At 34.7% G+C, this 6000-nt stretch overlaps 1 pseudogene; it reads left to right on the plus strand.

Moving 5' to 3' along the window:
• Positions 1 to 1316: 1316 nt before the first annotated feature.
• LOC110011316 (putative late blight resistance protein homolog R1B-17) lies at positions 1317 to 3220 on the plus strand (annotated as a pseudogene).
• Positions 3221 to 6000: the final 2780 nt, after the last annotated feature.

A 6000-nucleotide genomic window follows, 5' to 3' on the forward strand; every position in this document is an offset into this window, starting at 1 on the left:
ATTGAATTGCACCCAAGAAGGTCGCGGAAAGCTCTCCTGATGTGGTGTCCGAGGAGGTGCTTCGCCTTGGAGGATCAACCAGTGGGTCCCTCACCTTGGGGGCAACGTCGGGGCAGGCAAAGCTGGGACGGATCCTTCTATTGGGGCTAGAGAGGTTCTCGCAACAACCTATAGAGGCTGATTGTTGTTGGATGCCTCCACGGCCTTCTGCTTGTTAGCAGGGTTGCTGGGGGTTTTCATAGTAACACATGCCTTTAACTCAAAATTTTTCATAGACGGCGCCAATTGATGCGTGTGATTATAGCACGAGTCCAGTGCATTCAAACTTGGGCGCTGGGCCTGGAATGCTTAGAAAAGAATTCGAAAGAAAGAAACCTACAAAGCAAAATGTTAGCACTTCGACGCCCAAGTTAGTATTGGATTCAAAGAATAATAATCCAAAATAACAAAAAGTATTGTGAGAGTGAAGCGTAATGACGTAAAATAGAAAGAAATCGTGTTTGTAGATGCAACAGAAGTGTAACAAAATAACAACCAAATTTCAATCTGATGAAGGTATCCCCCCGCTTGGGGACGAGTTCTCTATTTATAGAAGAGTGTCCTCCTTTACCAAAGAACTAACCGTGCTTCCTATTTTTGCGATGAACAAATAAGATTAGTTAAGATAAGGCATGATCGAGTCCCATTTTAGGGTTCATGTTGTTAAAATCATTATCTAGGTGAGGGAAGGAGTCCGAGGTTGAGAAGGACTCCCAGTCCGCAAGAAGTCTGCTGCATTCAAGAATCTGAGTCCTTGAAGGAAACCTCCTTGCCACATGTGCTCCAGGCTGGTCAGGAGGGCATAAACGGAGTATGCCACATGGACTTGAGAGAGAGAGAGAGTCGTGTGCGAGGAAATCGGGCCAATTGTTAGTGTTTGGGCCAAAATCATTGGGTTGTATAAAGCTGGCCCCTGCCGACATAATAGTTATGTAACTCGTTGGGCCATACCCATCAATATTTAACCCTAATTTTTATAATTATTTAAAAAAATAAGAACAATTTGCCTAAACAAACATTGTACAAGGAGTAAACTATAATGAACTTCGACAATTGTATTGCAATTGACACTTGTGCACATGCTTTCTTCCTATACCCGTGAGGAATCTGTACTCCACAATTGCACTGTTAATTTGTAGTTGAAGAATGTTGTGATTACTTTTATCACAACAGCGTCCTAATCCTATCCTGTAATATTACTATTACCTTAATGTAATCTCCTGTTCTAAGTTCTGTAATCTCTGATACTGAAAGTTTTAATCTTCCGCCAAATTGAGATGGCTTACACTACACTTGTTTCACTTGCGCAAACGCTTGTTCAGCTTCTGAAACAACATTAGTTTCCCCTGTTTCTTGAAGAAAAACCACAACTTAAATCTCTCCTTAAACACGTGAAGTTCTTGCAAGCATTTCTTGAAGATTTTCCTGAGAAAACCAACAATTTGGAAGCTCGAATGAGGGATGCATCAAATGAAGCTGAGGATATTCTTGAGTACCTATTGTTTGAAGAAATTCTTAGCTTGGATTCAAATGGAGGAACCCCAAGTTTTGATCTTTCACCCTATCGAAGTGCAGCGCAAGTTTCAGAAGCAGTATCAGTAGCTACCGGGAGTAGCTGATGATTTGAAATCTATTGTGGAAGAGGTGGTGGAAATTAAGAGCAGTCTTGGAGTCTAACACCTCCAAGTCAGCGACTCTTCTCATCCTACTTCAGCACTGATGCAGTTGAGTGATTCTTTTGCTCCTACTTCATCATCAGTCTTGCGCTCGCCAAAAATGATACCACGGTTGGATTTGAAGATGCTTGATGGCAATTAAGACTCGGCTTTGCGGAGAGTCGCATAAACTGGAGTTCATTCCAATCTATGGCATGGGTGGCATTGGTAAAACAACTCTTGCTAGAAATGCTTATGATGATCAATTGATTATACAACATTTTCATTCTCGTGCTTGGCTTATGGTGTCACAAGATTATAGCATACAAGAGATGCTTTTCGCTATTGTAGATTCCATCAATGCATTCAATGAGACGTTTGATAAAGAAAAGCATAGCCACGAACATATGGCATAACATGCATACAAAGGTTTGAAGGTAGGAGGTATCTCGTGGTGGTGGATGATATTTGGAGTACCAAGGCATAGGATGACGTGAGGAGGATATTTCCTGATGACAATTTTCATAGTCGGATCATATCAATCACAAGGCTACAAGATGTGGTTGCTTATGCCGACCTTCCAGCCCTCTTCATGAGATCCCTTCATGGATATGGATCAAAGTTGGAATCTGCATAGGCAGAAAGTACTTAAACAAGAAGGATGTCCTTCAAAGCTGGAGAACATTGGAAAGATGATTACAAGAAGCTGCACGATAAATTCTTCCATTTTCATAACGAATATGGCCACACCACTAAAGAATGTTGGTACATAAAGAATGAAATCGAAAGACTTATCCAAAATGGGTATCTGCTAGGATATGTCTGTTGGGAAAAAGCTCGAAGAACATGACCAAACATCAAACAAGAACTAAATAAGGGGAAAGAAGTAAAAGCTTCTCCTCCAGAATCCTCACGAAACAAAGAATTCAAAAATACATTTGAAGGAAAAACTGAAGTCAGTGATCCTCCTCGAAAAGGAATCATATGAATGATTGTAGGAGGCCCAAATGGAGGAACTCCCATCATGCCAGGAAGGCTCAGGTTAGAGAAGCACAACGTAACTATAAAAGAAATAAGGAATGTTGGAGCAATGGAGGATGCCCCCCTATCTAGTTTGGAAGGGTAGAACGTTCAGGTCCCAAAAGCCCTCATAATGACACTCTAGTTATCATGGATTATTGGCCAACTATGAAGTAGGACGTATTCTTATATATTTAGAAAGTTCTGCAAACATATTATTCAAAGAAGCCTACGACCAAATGCAGTTAAGGGATACCCCTCTGGAAAAAGTGAACACTTTCCTCTACTGGTTTGCAGGGAATGTAGTCCATCCTAGGGGCATGGTTTTGCTGCCATTGACCTTAGGTACTGGTACCACTCGAAGGACTTTCTTGTTAAAGTTCCTGGTCGTAGACAATGTTTCCACTTACAACGTCATCCCAGGAAGGCCTACTCAATGCATTCCAAGCCGTGATCTCCACGTACCACATGAAGATCAAGTTCCTTACACGCAGAGGTGTAGGTGAAGTGCAAGGAGACCTCCTCCAATCTCGCAAATGTTATGTGGGGGCCGTGCGTAGAGAACAAAAGGGAAGTAGAGTTGAAGTTCCCAGGGAGGCACCCCAACAAACGTGAGAAGGAGGTTATGGGAGATAATGAAGATGAGAAGACATCCCCCAAGGTCCAGCCAACTGAAGAACTAACGAATGTCGAGATCATGCCCAAGGACGCAAAGAATTTACATGTATTGGTTCTCAATTGGAGGACATTACACGTGAAGAAATAATTCAGTGTCTACATCACTGTGCAGATATCTCATGGACCCCCCCAAGATTTAGAAGGGATCGACCCTAATGTCATCACCCATCACCTCATTTTGACCCGAGAATCAAGCCGGTAAAATAAAAGAAAAGGCATTTTGGGCCTGAAAAAGACAAAATAATCCAAGCTAAGGTTGATAAACTATTAGCAGTGTGACATATTGAAGAGATACAATTCCTGAATGGTTATCTAACGTTGGTACCCAAGCTATGGGAAAAATGGCGAATGTAGATCGATTTCAGTGACCTCAATAAGGCATGCCCTAAAGATTTTTACCCTCTCCCTCGAATCGATCAATTAGTAGACTCTACATATGGATGTAGGATTTTGAGCATGATAGATGCATCACAAGGATTTGACAAATCAATAGAGAATTTTTTCCCTCCAAAAATGTTTTAAGTTACACAAAAATAAATCAAAACATACACCAATTTTCAGAACATATCTCTTTTTTTCTCTCTCTATCTTTACAATGCAAAACGAAACACTCAAAACTGAATTTAGACTTTGTTTTCACTATTGACCTCATTACATACATATGAAAGGTTAATTCAAACCATTGAATTTTTTTATTATTTTTATTTAATTAAATAAAAAAGAAGATAAATAAACTAAATGACTGCAACAATTGAATTATGCATAAAAGAATATAGCTACAATAAGTTATAACCCATTAAAATGATAATCCTAATCCCCTCAAGTTCAATAACTAATTAGTTAAATATATCCAATATATTTTAATTAAATGAAAATTTTACAGCACTGATACTACGTCACTATTATCGCCTAAATAAAGTTCAAAATGAAAATGACCATGAAAATACATTATGATAGAGTTTTTCTTTTTAAATCTATCATAATTAGGGGTGTAAAATCCATTTTTAACCCTACATTGTATTTTAAACCGATTATCATAAATCTTATGGCTAGTTAATAAAACATATCCAATTTCAAAGGAAAGAAAAAAGGAGTATATTTTAACCATACAATCAAAAGTCGTGAGGATAAATTAAATTATTATAATTATTCTATTACTGAAAAATATTAATAAAATATGCAAACTTCATATATCATTTAAATAACATATGAATTAATAGAAAATAATCATTATTCAAAGTTTTCAACCCATATCAAACATAAATAACTGCAATTTTTTTTGCAAAATCTAATTAAAGATCCACTCGTAATATGATACAAATAATATTAAACAATTGTCACATATGTCAGATGTCTTTTCTTAGTTTTCTGATGCACTCATAGTTTAGTACAAATAAGATTAAACGATTATTACGTATGAAGGATGTCATTTTTTTATGTTATTCTTTTCTTTCATATATCAATAAATTATTTGTACACCTTATTTTATTTCCTTTAGTTGTCTTCTATCATAGCAATAATCCGTTCATTTATTTTTATGTAAAATGACCATCTTTATAGAAAAATATATTTTTATGCACTTGTAATATTAAATAAATAAGCTGAAATAGATAAATAAATAAATAAATGCACTAAAACTTTGCGCATGAAGAAAATTTAAATATTAAGTGAAATTTTATTATTTAATTTTTCTATATCAATTAATCTTGTAATAAGAGTAAGAGCTAATAAAATAATACGTATATCAAATGATATTTTTACCATTTCATATTATGACAAGCAAAAGTTAATTACCATACGAGATGGAACCTTAATAAATAGCACTAGCAACAATAGCATACTCAATTCGTGTAGATAATGGTATGATTATACTACTCAAAAATATTGATAAATTTGAAAAGTACTTATAGTATGCCATTTTGATTATCTAAAAAAAATAGAAAAAATAAATATATGCTATTCTCTTAAAGTAAAACAAGAATGCATACAAATACACTTTTCAAGTACGATTAAATCTATCGATGATATAATTTAAGTAAAATATTTAATTTAAGTTGCGAACTCTATTTTAACCTTGCATTTTATTAAAATGTGATACTTCCATGGTGACCTAAAATATACAAATGGTTTAATTTAAAATGATGATAGAATTTAAAATTTTAAATGTATTGATTATATCAAAATACATATAAGAATTTTAACCAACCACTAACCATACAAATTAAGTTTATCACCATCAAAATAGAGATTATATACTTAATTATGTATCTCAGTAGGGATATATACTCATAAATACTAAAAATAATATGCTAAATAGTTCGAAACTTTATGCACGATATTCTATCACTAATTTTATAATCTTTGCAAAACAGAACTATTTCAAGTGTTTACAACTTTTTTTTTTGCGTGTTCTTTTATTTCAATAATTATTGACAAAATACATAAAGAAATAATTATTTATTTATTATGTTACTAAAAGTGGTAGTGATGTTTTAATAAATAATTAATTATAGTGAAAGTGATGTGATTAATTATAAATGATATGATTTATGAAATATATAATTATTATGAATTATTTACCACACATATAATTATATATAATTCAATT

Source organism: Sesamum indicum, linkage group LG6 (assembly GCF_026168435.1).
Source record: "Sesamum indicum cultivar Baizhima isolate 11 linkage group LG6, ASM2616843v1, whole genome shotgun sequence".
Taxonomy (NCBI): Eukaryota; Viridiplantae; Streptophyta; class Magnoliopsida; order Lamiales; family Pedaliaceae; genus Sesamum; species Sesamum indicum.